The 20,325-nt window shown below is 35.4% G+C and overlaps 1 protein-coding gene and 1 pseudogene across 5 annotated transcripts in view; one reads left to right on the top strand and one right to left on the bottom strand.

The window, feature by feature from the left end:
- Positions 1-20,325, top strand: part of Mark1 (microtubule affinity regulating kinase 1) — a 153,764-nt gene that overhangs the window by 47,052 nt on the left and 86,387 nt on the right. The gene's annotated exons all lie outside the window — the stretch shown is intronic.
- LOC124961592 (fatty acid-binding protein 5-like) lies at positions 8,090-8,477 on the bottom strand (annotated as a pseudogene).

Here is a 20,325-nt window from a genome sequence, read left to right as displayed (position 1 = left end):
TATGTTTATTAATTGCCTGTGTGTCTTCTTCTGTAAAGTGACTGTCCAGGTCCTTGGCCCTTTTATTGATTGGGTTCTTTGTATTTTTGGTGTAAAGTTTTGTGAGTTCTTTATAAATTTTGGAGATAAGTGCTCTATCTGTAGTGCATGTGGAAAAGATTTTCTCCCACTCTGTAGGCTCTCTCTTCACATTCTTGATTGTATCCTTTGCTGAGAAAAAGCTTTTTAGTTTGAAGCCATCCTATTTATTGATTCTTGCTTTCATTTCTTGTGTTTTGGGAGTCTTATTGAGTAAGTCTGATCCTAAGCCAACATGATGAAGATTTGGGTCTACTTTGTCTTCTATTAGGTGCATGTCTCTGGTCTAATTCCTATGTCTTTGATCCAAGTTGAGTTTTGAGGGTGAGAGGTAGAGGTTTAATTTCATTTTACTGCATATGGATTTCCAGTTTTGCCAGCACCATTTGTTGAAGAGGCTGTCATTTCTCCATTGTATGTTTTTGGCTCCTTTGTCTAGTATGAGGTGATTGTATTTATGTGGTTTTGTCTCTGTGTCTTCTATTCTGTACCATTGGTCTGCCTATTTTGGTGCCAATACCGTGCTGTTTTTGTTACTATTGCTCTGTAGTATAGTTTAATGTCTGATATAGTGATACCTCCTGTTTCACTTTTTCTATTCATGATTGTTTTGGCTATTTGAGGTTTCTTATTCTTCCAGATGAAGTTCATGATCGCTTTCTCTATTTCTACGAGGAATGTCATTGGGATTTTAATTGGAATTGCACTGAATCTGTATAGCGCCTTTGGTAGAATAGCCATTTTGACAATGTTAATTTTGCCTATCCAAGAACATGGGAGATCTTTCCATCTTCTAAGGTTTTCTTCAATTTCTTTCTTTAATGTTCTGTAGTTTTCATTGTAGAGGTCTTTCACCTCTTTTGTTAGATTAATTCCCAAGTATTTTATTTTATTTTTTTTTTGACGCTACTGTGAATGGAGTGGTTTTCCTAATTTCTCTTTTAGAGGATTCATCACTTATGAATAGAAATGCATTAGACTTACACATATTGATTTTATATCCTGCTACTTTGCTGAATTCACTTATTAGTTCTAAAAGTTTTCTAGTCGAGTTTTTTGGATCTTCTAAATATAGGATCATGTCATCAGCAAATAGTGACAGCTTTAGTTCTTCTTTTCCTATTTGTATCCCTTTAATTTCTTTGGTCTGTCTAATTGCTCTGGCAAGTGTTTCAAGGATGATGTTGAATAGAAGTGGTGAAAGAGGGCATCCCTGTCTTGTTCTAGTTTTTAGAGGAAATGCTTTCAGTTTTTCTCCATTAAGAATGATGTTGGCTGTGGGCTTATTATAGGTAGCCTTTACAATGTTGAGGTACGTTCCTACTATTCCTATTTTTTTAGTGTTTTAAGCATGAAGGGGTGCTGTATTTTATCAAATGCTTTCTCAGCATCAATTGAAATAATCATGTGATTCTTTGTCTATTGATGTGGTGAATTACATTTATTGATTTTCGGATGTTGAACCAACCTTGCATCCCTGGGATAAACTCCACTTGATCATGGTGCCCTATCTTTTTAATATATTTTTGTATTTGATTTGCCAGTATTTTGTTAAGGATTTTTGCATCTATGTTCATCAGGGATATTGGTCTAAAGTTTTCTTTCTTTGATGTGTCTTTGTCTGGTTTTGGTATAAGAGTGATACTAGCCTCATAGAATGAATTTGGAAGGGTTCACTCCTTTTCTATTTCCTGAAATACTTTGAGGAGTATTGATATCAGTACTTCTTTAAAGGTCTTGTAGAATTCAGCTGAGAATTCATCTGGTCCTGGGCTTTTCTTGGTTGGTAGGCTTTTGATGGCTTCTTCTATTTCAGTGCTTGAAATTGATCTGTTTAGATTGTGTACGTCTTCCTGATTCAGTTTGGGAGGATCATATGTCTCTAAAAATTTGTCGATGTCTTTGATATTTTCTATTTTGTTGGAGTATAGATTTTCAATGTAGTTTCTAATTATGTATTTCAATGGTGTCTGTCGTGATCTTTCCATTTTCATCACAAATTCTAGTAATTTGAGTTTTTTCTCTCCTTTTCTTCATTAGTGTGGCTAGGGGTTTATCAATTTTGTTTACTTTTTCAAAGAACCAACTTTTTGTTTTGTCAATTTTTTGAATTGTTTCTTTTGTTTCAGTTTCATTGATTTCAGCTCTGATTTTAATTATTTCCTGTCTTCTACTGTTTTTGGTGTTTATCTGTTCTTCTTTTTCTAGGGCTTTGCGGTGTAATGTTAAGTCATTTAGTTGATGACTTTTTATCTTTTTAATGTATGAACTCAATGCAATGAACTTTCGTCTTAGTACAGCTTTCATAGTGTCCCAGAGGTTTTGATATGTTGTGTCATTGTTCTCATTTACTTCTAAGAATTTTCAAATTTCTTCCCTGATGTCTTCTGTTATCATTGCAAAATTCAGTAGCATATTATTTAGTCTCCAGGTATATGAGTAGTTTTTGTTTGTTATTTTATCATTCATTTCTAATTGCATCCATTATGGTCTGATAGGACGCAGGGTAGGATCTCTCTTTTTTTTTTTGTATTTACTAATGACTTTTTGTGGCATAGCATATGGTCTATTTTGGAGAAGGATCCATGAGCTGCTGAGAAGAAAGTATATTCGCTTGATGTTGGATGAAATACTCTGTAAATATTCATTAGGTCTACATCATTGATTGTATTATTTAGTTCTATAGTTTCTTTGTTCAGTTTTTGTTTGGAGGATCTATCCAGTAGTGAGAGTGGTGTGTTAAAGTCCCCTGCTAATAATGTGTTTTGGTCTATTTGATTCTTAAAATTGAGAAGGGTTTGTTTGATATACGTAAATGCTCCATTGTTTTTGGCATAAATATTTAAAAGTGTTTTATCTTGCTGTTATATGTTTCCCTTCAGCAGTATGAAATGTCCTTCTTTATCCCTTCTGACTGACTTAGGTTTGAAGTCCACTTTATCTGACATGAGGACGGAGACCCCTGCGTTTTTACTGGGTCCATGTGCATGGTATTTTTTTCCCCATCCTTTCACCTTTAGTCTGTGGATGTCTTTTTCTATGAGATGGGTCTCTTGAAGGCAGCATATTGTTGGGTCTTTCTTTTTAATCCAATCAGCTAGTCTATGTCTTTTGATTATTGAATTTAGGCCATTGACATTCAAGGTTATTATTGAGATATGATTTGTATTCCTGTTCATTTTGGCTTATTTTAGGTTTTTTACTTGTCCTTTGATTGGCTTTTCCTTTAGGGTAGTTCCTCCCTTTGCTGACTTGTGTTGTTGTTTTTCACTTCCTCCTCCCGAAATATTTTGCTGAGAATGTTTTGTAGGGCAGACTTTCTATTTGTAAATTCTTTTAACTTTTGTTTATCATGGAAAGATTTTATTTCAAAACTGAAGGTTATTTTTGCTGGATATAGTATTCTTGGTTGGCATCGGTGTTCTTTCAGAGCTTGAAATATATTGTTCCAGGCCCTTCTTGCTTTTAGAGTCTGGACTGTGAAATCTGCTGATATCTCTATTGTTTTCCCTTTATATGTAATCTGATGCTTTTCTCTAGCAGCCTTTAAAATCCTATATTTATTTTGAATGTGAGGTATTTTCATTATAATGTGTCTTGGTGTGGATCTGTTGTAGTTTTGTGCACCTGGTGATCTGTAAGCCTCTTGTATTTGATTTTCCATTTCATTTTTCAGGTTTGGGAAATTTTCTGCTATTATTTCATTGAACAGGTTGTTCATGCCTTTGGTTTGTATCTCTGTGCCTTCCTCAGTCCCAATAATTCTTAAATTCGGTCTTTTCATGATATCCCATAATTCTTGGAGGTTCCGTTCATGACTTCTTAACATCTTCTCAGTTTGTTCAATTTTATTTTCAAGATTGAATATTTTGTCTTCATTGTCTGAGATTCTACCTACCACAAGGTCTATTCTGTTGGTGATGCTTTCTATTGAGTTTTTAATTTCGTTTATTGTTTCTTTTATTTCAAGTATTTCTGTTTGGTTTTATTTTTTTCAGAATCTCAATCTCTTTTTTGAAGTGTCCTTTTGCTTCTTGCATTTTCTTTTTTAACTGTCTACTGGAATGGTCTTGCATTGCCTGCATTTGCTCTCTTATCTCGTCTTTTGCTTCACAGATCATTTTAATCATGCATATTCTAAACTCTTTTTCTGTCACTTCTACTGCCATTTTGTCATTGGAGTCTATCACAATAACATCTTGGTTTGTTAGGAACACTTTCTTCCCCTGTTTTTCCCTATTGTTTCTGTATATTCCCCTCTAGCAGTAAAGATCAGAGATACTGAAGTTTGCCCCCTGCAGGCCTATTATGAAACTGCAGTTTTCCTCTACCTCTCCTGTGAAGGGGAGATCAATACCAGTAGCACCCAATACAGAGAAAATGCAGCCCTGAACCAGATAGCCCCTATAAAGACTTTAACATTTTTAAAATAAACAGGGTCAGTTCAATTACTATTTGCAATATTTCTAGTTGTGAACAAGAGGATGGGATAAGGGTGTAGGATATAGGTGAGTAAATAGGGTTACCTGTCAAAGGGCCTTCAGTCTCCTGTAGGTGTTTCAGGAAGGGAGCCGCCCTTCCAATGATGATGACCACACCCTCAGGAATAATTCAAAGTGCCTCCTCCTCCGAAGGAGCTGGGGAACCCTAGCCAGGATGCACTGAGTCAGCACGGAGGCAGGCGCAGTGTCCCTCAGCAGTAGGGGGGCAGGCGGACAGGCAGGCTCAGCGCTGGACCAACCTCGGTGTGGGGGGGGTGGGCTCAGCGCCCGAAGTCTGACCTCAGTGTGGGGGGCGGGCTCAGTGCCTGATGTCTGACCTTGGTGTGATTCCTCAGTCTTTAATTCACTTAGAGTTAACTTTGTGCAAAGTGAAAGATACAGATCTAGTTTCATTCTTCTGCATACGCAGATATTCAGTTTTCCTAACATAATTTGTTAAGACTCTTCTCCAGTGTATGTTTTTGACATCTTTGTCAAGTATCAAATGACTATATTTATGTGGAGTTGTCTTTGTGTCTTCTAATCTATTATCCCATTAGTCTGCTTGTCTGTTTTATGCCAATACCATGCTGTTTTTGTTACTATAGCTCTGGAGTATATTTGAGATCCTGTATTGTGATGCCTTAAGCATTTTTTTTTTTTTAGGTTATTGTAAATGAGACAGTTTTCCTGATTTCTTTCTCAGCAGATTCATTATTGGAGAATAGGAAGGCAATTGATTTATGTATGTTGATCTTGTATTCTGCTGCTTTGCCGAATTTGTTTAACAGCTCTAGAAGTCTTTTGGTGGAGTTTTTGGGGTCTTTTAAATATGAAATCATGTCATCAGCAGAGATGGTTTGACTTCTTTTTCTATTTGTATTCCTTTACTTTCCTTTTTCTGCCTGATTGCTCTGGCTAGAGTTTCAAGAACTGTATATTGGATAGGAATGGTGAAAGTGTGAATTCTTTTCTTGTTCCTGATTTTAGAGGAAATGCTTTCAGTTTTTATTCATTTAGTATGATATTTAGTATGATATTGTATCACTCTGATACCAAAGCCAGATAAAGACACATCAAGGAAAGAAAACTTCAGCCCAATATCTTTGTTGAACAGAGATGCAAAAATCCTTAATAAAATATTAGCTATCCATATTAAAAAGCATGTTAGGAAGATCGTTCACCATGATCAAATGGGTTTCATCTGAGGGATGCAAATATGATTCAACATAAGCAAATATAAGTGTAATCCACCACATAAATGGAGTTACAGATAGGAATTATACAATCATATCAATAGATGCAGAAAAAAGCCTTTAACGAAATCCAGCACCCATTCATGTTAAAAAGGGGAGAGAAACTAGGGATACAAGGAACTTACCTCAACATTTTTGTTTGTTTTACTTCCTTCCCTAACATAGATTTTGTTAACCATCATTTCCATGACTTCCAAGATGAAATCAGGACTGGAAGATACCAACTCATTTTTGTTTAATTTAAAAAATTCTTTTTAGATGCACATGGCAGTAGAATGTGTTTTGACATATGATACATACATGGTGTATAACTTATTCTAATTAGGATTTCATTCTTGTGGTTGTACATGATGTGGAGTTTCACTGGTGGTACATTCATATATGAACATAGGAAAGTTATGCCCCATTCATCTCAATAACCTATTTCTGGGCATTTGAATATTGTTACTGAAGAGGTAAAACATTTGGATAGAGTAGAACCACAATAAATTCATGGTCACCAATCTCAAATGGACTGTCAGCATTACTCCACAACCCTCTTAGACTTCTTTAGGCTTCTTAGGTTTAAAGTACTTAAACCCATAGCAGTATTAATATTAAAATAACATTTAAGACAATAAGCATTACACCGAACAGAAAGTTATGACTATTTATTGATAAACAATCATTCTACTTTGATTTATCAACAGAATTAGGGCATAACTGGCCTTAACTTCATTACCCATATATGTCTGAATATGTAACTAAAACAAAAGAAGAATTAAATGAATCCTTATTATTACTGATAGTTTATGATACTCTGTTCCATTTTCTGTTCCAAGACCATCTATAGGTTGGGTGATTGACTGGAAGGCTCGGAAGGGCTCAGCATGCAGTCACACTCACAACTAAGATTCATTATAGTGAAAAGGAAAATCAGCAAGGGAAACACCACAGAGGAAACCAGGAGCAACATTACAGGAGTCATCTCTGAATGGGGTCTCACAGGATGCATTCAGTTCTCCCCAGCAACTGTCAGCACTGAGGTCTTGTCTGCCAGGAGGCTCATGAGAGAGCAGGCGCCCATGTTTCCTACAGAACCATGGGTCACACACAGGCATGCTGTGGGCCTGGAGTGTACCAAAATTCCAGGTTCCTCAAAGAAAAGCAGGTGGTGAGCACAAACCACATCATTACCGAAGCAATTTTGGCACAATGAACCACTATTAACATCAGAGGAAAGTTTTATATTAGGCAAATGTTTATCAGTTAAGTTCCCATGTGTCAACCCAGGTCCAAACTTGCAAGTGGAATTTAAGGACAGAACTGTTGTTATTTATCCGATCTCTTACTGTAGGCTTTGAGGCTGTTTACAAATGTTAACTCTTACCAATTGCATGGCAAAGAATATTCCTGTATTTGTTAACATTTCTGTGTGAATGAGTACCTCCAGTACTGAAATTCCTGTCTGGGGGAATGTACATTTTTACTTTTACTAGATAATTGTTTCACCAAATGGTTATGACTTAGTATTCCTGTGAGCAATATATCAAACATTGTATTCTTAAAGTTTACACTGAAATGTTTAATATTGTTATACTCTTAAACCTTTTTATGATCTGATAGGGAAAAAATACTGATGTAAATTTATACTATCTAATTGCTAATGAGGTTTAAAATCTATGCCTATTGTATTCATCACAGAAATGCCTATTAATTTTATCAGAGAAATACCTATTAATTTCTAATGTTTATTTTAGTATTGGTTGCTTGTGTTCTTTACACTGTACACTTCACTGAAAAAATCATACCACCATAAAATATTTTTGACCTTTTTGAGTCTTATTGATCTTTTGGGTCAAAAATGGTTTTTCACTTTATTTATTTCAGTTTGTTCAACTTTCTTCCATGTTCATGATTCAGTTATATTTGCTTTCTTTCTGTGAACCATCTGTTATATCTTTTTTATCTGTTTTGCTGTAGAATTTCCCCCATCATTTACTGTTAATCTACTTGTTTAAGATAGCATTTGCCTGTTTTTTAAAAATTCTTTTTGGGTTTATCTGTCTCTTAAATTATATGTATAATCATTTTTTTAAGCATAAACACATTTATTTACTAACCAAAGGGAAGAGCTTTGTTAAACCAACACTTTGAAATAGTTGCATGTAATATGTGTATGATAGAGATAATTGAACACAGTAATGAAAAAAAGAAGCAGTCTGGATATTTGCTCATTAAATTGAGCTTCTTCATTCTTGCTGCCAATTCCTGTCCAAAGTGATGATGGAATTTTTATTCTACTTTCTCTTAGACCCGAGTACAGGTGACATTATTCATGACACACTCCACCACTAACTTCCATCTTTCAATTTTCTTGTTATTATGCTTTCCTTCCCATCCCATTCCTGATGCTGAACCAACACACCTTTGACAAAGTTGCAGACTGGCGGTGGTATTCTGCCACCAGCTGCAGTTTGTTCAAACTTCTCTCCCAGGATACAAGAGAAAACTGTGTTGTTTCCAAAGCGCTTTCAGGTTTGGTGTTGAGCTTCTGGCCTCAAGGTTGATGACACAGTCTGTTTTGGCATAGTCAGTCCCACTCCAGGTTCTTTCATGTGGTCATGAGAGCCTTTGCTGTCCCCCAGGCACCACTTCCTTGCAGCTCCTGGGTGGTGGCCATGGTGTGCGCACAGGCTGGTGTAGGCGAAGAGGGGAGCGGCTCGGATGTGCACAGTGTGCTCTATGTATGATCTTTTAAATTTATTGTAATTACACATGTATTTGAACTTATTGCTACCATGTTATTTTGTGATTTCTGTTTACTTACGAGGACTTTTTTATTCTTGATCTTCTTGGCAGTTTTTTCTGCCTTTTGTTGTTTTGCTTAATTTTCTTTATTTGCTTTTCTTTCCTTCTATTAATATTTAATTTGTATATTCAACTTTTGTACTTTTATTGATCATCCTTAAATTTTAGTATACATTTTAAACTGTTAGTCTACAGGTAGTCTTTTTCTTCTTCCCAACAAATGCAAATCCTTACTTAACACATCTTTTTGTCAGTGCCTATTCTAAGTTTTGGGAATAATCTTCGAAAAGGAAATCTCCCAGAAAAAAAAAAGTTGAAAAATAAGAGATGAACAGTAGGGGAGGGGTGTCTCCTGACTTTCAAATTCAGCTCTGGAGGCCAACATAATTCTTAAGTTTAGATTCCATTAGTCAGAACTTAGGCAGATAGCACATTTAACTCAAAAAAAAAAAAAAAAAAAACCAAAAAAAACCATGGGATCCAGCATAGGAATAAGGGAAAGGGAATGTGTCATGATAAAGTTTTTGCTATCTATACAGCAGAAACTCAGCAAATAGTAAAAAATTGATGCAAATATTAGCTTCAAAATTAAAAATTTAATGAGTGTATTTATGTAATCTGCAATTCCACACCTCAATATTTAGCCAAGAGAATAAAAATGTGTATGTTCACACAAAAATAAAAATGAAAGTTTATGTTCACAGAAATATTCATGGAAATTGTTTTCATAATAGTAAAAAACTGGAAAAATATCCACTGGTGGAATGGATAAAAAATTGCGATGTTTTCACACAATAGAATACTACTTAGTAGTAAAAATGAAAGGACTAATAATACATCTGACTACATGGATAAATCTCAAAACCATTTTGCTAAAAGAAGCCAGATACAAAAGGTTATAAGTGATATGACCTTTATGTAACAGTCCATAAAAGTGAAAAATACCACAACAAAAAGCAGATTCAAGAAAGAAGGACAGGGGCTGGGGCTGTAGCTTAGTGGTAGAGCACTTGCCTAGCATGTGCAAGGCACTGGGTTTGATCCTCAGCACCACATTAATAAATTTAAAAGTAAAGGTCCATCAACAACTAAAAAAATATATATTTAAAAAAAGAAAAAAAAAGAAAGGAAAATATTAACAGCAAAGAGGCATAGAGGACTTTTGGGGATGATGAAAATGTTTTACTTACTGTTGTGTTCAGTGACTGACTGTATTTATCACCATTCATCTGGTTGTATATTTAAATTTGGTGATTTTCATTGTGTATTAATTATAGCACAGTGAAGCTGACATGAAGTTTAAAAAGAAACATTATAGTATGCTACTTAGTTACCAGTGAATTAGTATTTGTAAGTCATAATGATATAAACACAGAATGCTTTTGACTAGAAATTTGATTATATTACATTAGGAGAATGAGAGGAAGGGGAGTTTATGTGTAGAGGGAGTAGAGACTAGAGTATCTTAATACTAATTGATCATAGTAGAAAATTCAGTAAAGACCTAAGATGATATGAAATTATTTTGTTTAGAAATATCTAAGCAAGTACTAAAAGAAAAATATAGGGGAAAGGTTCTGGAGAAGGAGTGGGCTTGAAGTTTGAAAGAGTGGTATAGGGGACTGATTTTTTGGTTTTTGCTGTTAGTAGCCTATTAGAGTTATGGACATTTTTGACCATGTGTATATGTCATTTTTATAAAAATTAACTTAAACATTTGTGGTCTGGAAATGTAGTTCAAAGGTGGGGTACTTGCCCAGCATATACCAGGCCCTGGGTTCCATCCCTAGTACTGGGGGAAATTACTGGGGCAATGAGTTGCTAGAAACAATAGAAAGACCAAAAGTTTTCATTGAAACTGACAATTGGAAATAGAATAAAAGCTCTGACATGGAGTGTGGTTTTTCCTGGGACATGATGTCTAAATTGAAGGATGACTTAAGAATGAACCCAGTGATTCTCTCAGAATGTAATTGTTATTGACAGTGTTTCCCCTATCTTCTGACTTCACTGAACTCAAGTAGTACTTCCAAAAGTATTTTATTGATATATTTTCTAGGCTTGTAGTCATACCAACTGAAAAGATGGTACAAATAATCTTTCCCCCATATATTCTTTTTCTTCTTAAAAAGTACTGCTAATACATCTACTACTGTCACTATATGGAGGGTGTTTGATGAAATAATGTCATTTCTGTTTTGGTTTATCACTTGGTCCTGCTAAATAGTTTTCAAATTGAAGTGATAGATTGTATTATTTTTTCTTGTATGTAATTAACTTCACCTTCTGGTCCTTTGCCTAACTAATTGTAACAATAATTCCTTCAGATGTTATTAAGTGATGTTGGCTAAGATTTTCTTCAGGTTCCTTGAATCTCTGTTAATAAAGTATATTGTCAATTTTTCTTATTTGTATCATACTATTTAGATTTTTAAATAAAACCATTTCATTTCTGGTTCCTAAAAACAGATCAGGTAAAGATGACTTGTAATATGAAAGTTTAGAATATTATGTTTTTATTGAGGACAGGCAGGATCACTATACTGTACATCTCCCCTTGGATTTATGTGGTGTATAGCATGATAGCTATCAGAGGTCTCAGCATCAATTTATTTTAAGTCTTTTCCACCACTGCTAAACATTAGTTTTTGTGTTTTATGCTTTGGAAAATAGCTATATGATTGTCTTACCAAAAGCTACAAAATATTTAAAATAAAATTGACTTTTTTGTATTTGAAATTAAGTTACATTTTGTTGATGATTAGTTCAGTTTTGTCTTTGTTTTCTGACAGTGCTGGGGATGGAACCCAGAGCCTCACGTATGCTAGGCACACACCACCACTGAAGTACATTCCCAGCTGATTTTTTGTTTTTGTTTTTGTTTTTTAAGGAATCAAAGTTGTTATTGGTCAGTTTCTGAAAGTATTCAGATGTGGTATTTACAATAAAAGCATACTTAATAGGACCATTCATATAATAGTTACTATATTGAATGATAGAGAAATGTAAAAGATACAGTAATTGACAACTTAAAAGCTCATGGTTTAGTAGGAGTTAATATTAAAAAAAAGAAGACAGTTGCATTAGAAGGTTTTAAGTATTATATAAAAGAATGTCCTGGGCTGGGGAGATAACTCAGTTGGTAGAGTGCTTGCATCACACTCTGGGTTCAATCCCCAGCACCACAAAAAAAAAAAAAAAAAAAAAAAAAAAAAAAAAAAGACCGTCCCAAGTGCTGTAGGAACACAGGGAAGGAGAATCACAGGTGTTTTGTTCTCAGTGAACATTCTTTTCCAGCAGTTTAAAGGTTTTTACACTAATAAAGTTACTATTTTAGTAACATCACCCACCATTGTACTATTTAAAGTGAAAATTCACCTTGAAACACCAAAATGGGAGAGAGAGGCATTATTGTATGATATCATAACATAATAAAGGATACTTACCGGATAAGACAGATATTTCTGACAACTAACCCCAGGCACATTCATTGCTTGGATACTTATGAAATAGGTATTGATCACTATTAATGATGTCTTCAACCTTGCTTCTTTACGAAATAGAACTATTGTCTTCTCCTCTGATAAAAAGCCAAGGTTGTCATTCTAAAGAGAACTAAAATAATATCTGTTTGCAAGGCTTAAGGGATTAAGAAAAGGGTCCTTGACTTGGAGGCTAAGAACTACGTACTTCTAGAAATCTGTAACCTTTAATTTGATAATGTTGTTCACATTTTCATTATCCTTGCTATTTTTTTTAATTTATAGTTCTTTCAGCTATTGAGGGAATGATATTAAAATCTCTTAACTGTATTTGTGGATTTTTTAGAATTTATCTCTTTTGTTCTGTCAGGTTTTGCTTACAAAATTCAGTTATTAGGCAGAAAACATATTTAGGATTGTTATGTGTCCCTGATGGCTTTTGTGTCGTTCTGAACTCTTCTTACTTTTTGGGTTGAATCTGTTTTGTCTGACAGTATTATAGCTTTTCCATCTCTCATTCTCACAGTTTGTATATGTTTTTCCCATCATTTTTCTTTAAATCTATCTGCACACTGAAAATGCATCTGTTGGAAACAGTATATAATTGGGTCTTTATTTTAAAAATTCACTTGAAAATCTCTTTTTCATATTGGATTTTTAGTGTATTTACATGAAGAATAATTATTAACATGTTTGGTTTTAAGTCTAAAATTTTGTTCTTTTGTGTTTTTTACTCTATCTCTTTTTGAGTGTTTTTATTATTTGGTGTTCTTCTTTTTTCTTCCTTGCCTGCTTTTGAATTTATCAAACATTTTCTTAGTATCCATTTTAATTCCTCTCTTGGCTTTTTACCTACACTTTTGCATTTTTTAGTGGTTTCGCTAGAGTTTACAGAATACCCCCATGACTTATTACAGTCTACATAGAATTAATCTTGTACCAGTTCAGATCTAATATAAGAATCTTATAATTTTGCAGACCTCTGTACTTTTGTTTTCACATATACTTAACTTACATGTTGTAAATTCAGCATAGAGTGTTATTATGTTTTACTTTAAATAGTCATGTAACTTTTAAAGAAATCAAGAAATGGATAAATATGTACTGTCATATTTTCTACTTAACAGAGCTCTTTATTACTTTCTATAGATTGTTTATCCCCATAGTTGTTTTCTTTAGCATTTCTTACAGTATGTCTGCTAGTAACAAAATCAGTTTTTGTCATCTAAAAATGTGATTTTGCCTTCATTTTTGAAGACTATTTCCTCTGCTAAAAGAACTTTAGGGTGCATCTGTTTTTTTGCAAACTTTCTAACTTCAAATTCAGTCTCCTTTATGGAGTTCAGCAGCCTGGATCTCCATCTATTTTCTTCAACTTCTGCTTCCTTTTGATGTGTTCCTAGGAGGTTCTGTTGCTCATACTTAATTCAGGACTCAGCAAAGCACCTGTAGTTGATATAAAATTTTCAGTTCTCTCCGCTTCATGTTTCTCAATATTTTCTCTCACTTTCCAGTCATTCTGTTAGCTCTCAGCTCTATCCTGACTCTTTTAGCTAGTAAAGCTGTTGGTTTCTGCCTCAATAAAGTCACCTAGAGCTAGACCAGGGTTTGCCCCCAGGTGAAAATTATAAAAAACAAACAAACCACATTTCGTATCTTACATTCTTACCTACCCTCCAGGTTTTTCCTGCTCTTTGTGACTCTTTAGAGCCTTTAAAGAATTGTCTTTAAATTTTTTCCTAGAGATTATATTTTTATCTGCTGGTGAATTTACATATATACAAGCTATTCATCTGTTATCAGCCTTACTCTTTTACTAACTTTAAGAAATAAAAGTTTGGTTATTGTTTCTAAGTTACCAGGGCCTATATTGATGCTGATATCATTTGACCAAAGAGTGGATCCAGGTGTGTGAAAGTGGCATATTGCTGCATCTTGGGGACAGAGCTGTGGCATGTCTACTTTCAGAGGTAATACTGTGTGTTATCACTTTTGGGAGCATTTGAATATTTACTCACTAAAGCAGGTTCACTGACTGTCATAAAATATCACAATACACTTTTGATATTAGAGTATTTAACGAATTCATAGGGCTCTGTGTAACTGTTATGATGGCACTGTGGTACAGCGTGATGAGCCATATCTATTCACTGTTAATTTGGGGAGTGTTTTTATTTTTCCTATTTTACTGTCTCTTCTGGGCAGTATCATCTTTTCAAGGGTGGCCAGAAGATTTTCACAAGGAGAAAATGTAAATTCATTTGAGAATCAATAGTCTTCCGTATCCTCTGGCACCTATTTGGTTTTCCTTGGTGAGATATTGGGTACTTTTAACTTGAAGTAACATCAAAGGGAACAAGATTAGTAGGTTTTTAGTATGTGTGTGTGCACATACACGTGGGAAGAGAATGTAAATAAATATAATTTTATTTTTACAACTTAGATGTTTCAAAGGGAAAAGTGAGTATGAAGTGCTACCTTTAGCGAAAAATTTACAGATTTGTGTTTCTCCCTCTGACATCTTCCCTCCTTTCTTAACTCCTAATCCTAGCTCCCTCACTTTACTCAGGTCTCTTGTCAAGTGTCAGTCCCTTACTCTGGTTGATTTCATTTCTCATACCACAGCCTCTAGTTGTGGGTATATTTATCATCCTTTTCTCCTTCTACCCTTCTCTGCTACAATAGAAATTTCATAAGGACAAAGACCTTTTGTTTTCTCTCATTTCTCTAGCATATGAATCAGTAAGGTTTCCACACAGGAAGTCAAAGTAAATTTTTGTTTATTAAAGAGTAAATGAATTACTGAACAGTGAGGTGGAAGGTGGAGTTCGAAGAATAAGATGAAGTGAGAAGCTTTGGTGTTACTTTGAATTAACTTGATGTTGACTCAGGACTTGAGCTCCATTGTGAGTGCAGAATAGGAGAGCTCTTCTTACTCAACTTACTAATTCTGCATATGGAAAGATAAAGTGCTAATATATCTGGCTTCACAACAGTTGATGTGTAGTGAAAATAATAAAGTGAAATAAACCTTAGCCAAGTTAGTGAGGCAACATATGGAAGAAATATTCCTTGCCTAGATAAAAAGCAAGCATGCTATGTCTTTGTGGGAGGATTTGAGCTTAGCAATTAAAATTGGGTCTTAATTTTAAGGTATATTTGTATGTGCTGTGAATCCAGTGAGCAAAATTGTAGACACTTAGATCTTTATTAACTTGGAAGGTACCTGTTTTTCTTTGATTGTATAAATTATACCTAGTTGCTTCTTAGTTGCTTTGAACTTTGTGGTTCCCGAGCTACTTTCTGACTTTATTAACAAGATCAGAAATAATTCAGCCAGTTTAAAACACCCAAAGAAATTTTCTTTTTCTTACATTGACAGAGTATTTAAAGAAAGAAAAAATACGACCACATCTGTATCCCCACAAAATTCCAGCTTGTTGTCTAGCTCTAATTTCAATACGGTTTAAATAAAAACAAATGCCTATTTGTTCTTGTTTTTGTCTTTGTTACATTACTGAAGTGTCTTTCTCAGACACATTGTACTTGGAAGTTGGTATCTTTCTGTATGATCACGATACTATTTATTAACAGTAGGAATAACATAAAGTTATAAATCCAGTAGATTTTAATTTGTTGTTGGTTTTGACATTTTACCCAGTGTGCAGGACAAGGAGATATAAACTCCTTAAGGAATACAACCCACCTCAACATACCACATATGCATTTTAGGTGATATTCACAGAACTGGGCATGAACACCAGAAAAGTCAGAACCCAATAGTATATAACCTTTCTGAGCCATGTTTTCCTCCTCTCTAAAGTGGTGCATGCTTCTTGATAGTTACTATGAAAATTAAAAGCATTTAATGTAGTACCTAGTACATAATAAGAAAACTGATATTTTTAGTATAATTTAATAAGAAGATATTGCTGTTCTTTTTTTTGGGGGGTGGGGGTATACCGTGATTGAACTCAGGGTACTTGACCACTGAACCACATTCCCACCCTTATTTTTTATTTATAGAGATGGGGTTTCACCAAGTGGCTTAGCGACTCGCCATTGCTAAGGCTGTCTTTGAACTTGAGATCCTCCTACCTCAACCTCCCAAGCTGCTGGGATTATAGGCAATATTGTAGTTCTTATAGAGGAAAAATATTACGAAAGCAGCAGAAATTCTAGTGCAAGCCAGATTCTCTTGATATAAAAAGTTTGTGAGTCGCGGAGCAAGCTGGCGGGGCCAAGCCGCCTACATTGCAGAGGTAGGTGGCAGGCAGCTAACCCACCCAGCCAGCAGGTGAAGGATAGACGTCATAACTGAGCGACCCCGCCTAACCCCTGCACCTAGGTTGGTGCCATCACTGGTCTCAGTCCTGGAGCAAGCTCATGGGTGAGTCAGGTCGCTTACATCGTGGAGGTAGTAGGCGGGCACCCAACCCACCTGCCTTGCGGAGCTCGGTGGTGGGTAGCCAACCCGCCCAACCACCAGTCCAAAGACAGATGCCAACACTGAAGAACCCCGCCCGACCACCACACCAAGGTTTGTCACCATCGTGGAGCTAGCCAGAGGCTTCATTATAGGCTGTTGCGTGCATTTTGAATTACTCCTGAGGGCGTGGCCGTCATCATTGGAAGGGCATCTCCCTTCCTGAGACATCTACAGGAGGTTAGAGGACCTTTGACAAGACCCAGGACCAAGAAGAGGAGGTATTGAGAGACTCGGGACCAACTCAGAGCCACCAGGGAATATACCCCACCTGAAGGCCACCACCCCTGGAAGGCCAGCTTCCTAGTGGAGCACCACATTATCAAGTTCCTCCAAGACTTCAGGCTACTGAAGGCTAAGAGGTGAGTTATTGGATGAATTACCTAAACTGAACGAGGAGGACAAACACAATTTAAATAGATCAATTTCAAGTAATGAAATAGAAGTCATCAAAAACCTACCAACAAAGAAAAGTCCGGGACCAGATGGGTTCTCAGCTGAGTTCTACAAAACCTTTAAAGAAGAGCTCATTCCAATACTTCTCAAAGTATTTCATGAAATAGAAGAGGAGGGAACCCTCCCAAACTCATTCTATGAAGCCAGTATCACCCTGATACCTAAACCAGACAGAGACACATTAAGGAAAGAAAATTTCAGACTAATATCCTTAATGAACATTGATGCAAAAATTCTCAACAAAATATTAGCGAATCACATATAAAAATATATTAAAAAGATAGAGCACCACAATCAAGTGGGTTTTATCCCAGGGATGCAAGGTTGGTTCAACATCCGAAAATCAATATATGTAATTCACCATGTCAATAGACTTAAAGTCAAGAATCACATGATTATTTCGATAGAAGCAGAAAAAGCATTTGATAAAATACAGCATCCCTTCATGCTCAAAACACTGGAAAAAAATAGGGATAGTGGGTACATTCCTTAACATTGTAAAGGCCATCTATGCTAAACCCATGGCCAATATCATTATAAATAGTGAAAAACTGAAAGCATTCCCCCTAAAAACTGGAACAAGGCAGGGATGCCCTCTTTCACCACTTCTATTCAATATTGTCCTTGAAACTCTAGCCAGAGCAATTAGACAGACCAAAGAAATTAAAGGGATATGAATAGGAAAAGAAGAACTCAAACTATCCCTATTTGCTGATGACATGATTATACATTTAGAGGAACTGGGAAATTCCACCAAAAAACTTTTAGAACTCATAAGTGAATTCAGTAAAGTAGCAGAATATAAGATCAATGCTCATAAATCTAATGCATTTTTATACATAAGTGATGAATCCTCAGAAAGAGAAGTTAGGAAAACTACCCCATTCGCAATAGCCTTGAAAAAAATAAAATACTTGGGAATCAATCTCACAAAAGAGGTGAAAGACCTCTACAATGAGAACTACAGAACACTAAAGAAAGAAAGAAAACCTTAGAAGATGGAAAGATCTCCCATGTTCTTGGATAGGCAGAACTAATATTGTCAAAATGGCCATACTACCAAAAGTGCTATACAGATTCAATGCAATTCCAATTAAAATCCCAATGACGTACTTTACAGAAATAGAGCAAGCAATCATGAAATTCATCTGGAAGAATAAGAAACCCAGAATAGCTAAAGCAATCCTTAGCAGGAAGAGTGAAGCAGGGGTTATCGCATACCCGACCTTCAACTATACTACAAAAACGGCATGGTATTGGCACCAAAATAGACAGGTAGATCATTGGTACAGAATAGAGGACATGGACACAAACCCAAATAAATACAATTTTCTCATACTAGACAAAGGTTCCAACAATATGCAATGGAGAAAAGATAGCCTCTTCAACAAATGGTGCTGGCAAAACTAGAAATCCATATGCAACAGAATGAAACTAAACCCCTGTCTCTCACCCTGCACAAAAATCAACTCACAATGGATCAAGGACCTTGAAATCAGACCAGAGACCCTGCATCTTATAGAAGAGAAAGTAGGTCCAAATCTTCAACTTGTTGGCTTAGGATCAGACTTCCTTAACAGGACTCCCATAGCACAAAAAATAAAAGCAAGAATCAACAACTGGGACAGATTCAAACTAAGAAGCTTTCTCTCAGCAAAGGAAACTATCAGCAATGCGAAGAGAGAGCCTACAGAGTGGGAGAATATCTTTTCCACTCATACTTCAGATAGAGCACTAATTTCCAGAATCTATAAAGAATTCAAAAAAAAAACTCTACACGAAGAATACAAATATCCCAATCAACAAATGGGCTAAGAAAATGAACAGACACTTCACAGAAGATGGTCTGCAAGCAATCAACAAACATATGAAAAGATGTTCACCATCTTTAGTAATAAGAGAAATGCAAATCAAAACTACCCTAAGATTCCATCTCACCCCAATTAGAATGGCGATTATCAAGAATACAAGCAACAATAGGTGTTGGAGAGGATGTGGGGAGAAAGGTACACTCATACATTGCTGGTGGGGCTGCAAATTAGTGCAGCCACTCTGGAAAGCAGTATGGAGATTCCTCAGAAAGCTTGGAATGGAAACACCATTTGACCCAGCTATCCCACTCCTTGGCCTATACCCAAAGGACTTAAAGTCAGCATACTACAGAGATACAGCCACAGCAATGTTCATAGTTGCTCAATTCACAATAGCCAGACTGTGGAACCAACCTAGATGTCCTTCAATTGATGAATGGATAAAGAAACTGTGGTATATATATATACAATGGAATATTACTTAGCCATAAAGAATAATAAAATTATGGCTTTTGCAGGCAAATGGATGCAGTTGGAGAATATCATGTTAAGTGAGATAAGCCAATCTCAAAAAACCAAAGGATGAATGATCTCACTGATAAGTGGATGATGACACCTATAGAGGGTGGGGGGGGGCAAGAATGGAGGAAGGAGGGACTCTATAGAGGGATAAAAGGGGTGGGACGGGTGGGGGGGAGAAAAAAATAACAGAATGAATCAAAAACTATTACCCTAGGTAAATGTATGATTACACAAATGGTATGCCTCTACTTTATGTACAAACAGAGAAACAAGATGTATCCCATTTGTTTACAATAAAAATGAATTTAAAAAAAAGTTTTCTTGTTTCTAGTGAGAACCACTCAGGATGAAATGTGGCTTACATTTAACAGATTTTTTTTTCTTGTTTACTGTTTGTTTCACAGTTAATTAGTTTGTTACTCATTCTTTTCCTATTTGCTAGTGAAACAGCACCTTCCTTTCTTTGCCTTTTAAATATGGCTTAGTGTGATCATTGTAGGAATTTATATTTGTAACTGAAAACCATTTGAATGCTATAATATAAATTTGTAGATTTTCCTTTCAGACCATTGAATTTCCAAGAGGTAGATCTTAACCACTTAATTTACTACTTACTTATGTATTTATCTTCTTTGAACATACCAAGCATATCTTCCTTGGGATTTTTCTGTGTATTCATTTTACTGCCTGAGTGCTCTTCCTTTAGATATCTAGGTCCTTGTTGTCTTTTAGGTTCAGCTTAGTTTGCATCTGTTAAATCCAATCTGGAATACTTTTGTTACCTCTAATCACTCTGTCAGGTCAACCTATCACTTTTAGTTTATTTCACTTTTAGCCTTTATTACCAAGTATAATTTTTTTATTTTGGCTATTTTCTCATTCTTATCTTCTTTCACTAGAATACAAGTTTCATCCTTCAGAATTTTTTTTCAGCTACTTATAGACTTAAAAAAAAATTCTTTT

The sequence above is a fragment of the Sciurus carolinensis genome, chromosome 12, assembly GCF_902686445.1.
Source record: "Sciurus carolinensis chromosome 12, mSciCar1.2, whole genome shotgun sequence".
Classification (NCBI taxonomy): Eukaryota; Metazoa; Chordata; class Mammalia; order Rodentia; family Sciuridae; genus Sciurus; species Sciurus carolinensis.
The sequence above is the reverse complement of the archived record's forward strand: the minus strand, read 5'-3'. Positions and strand labels throughout refer to the sequence as shown.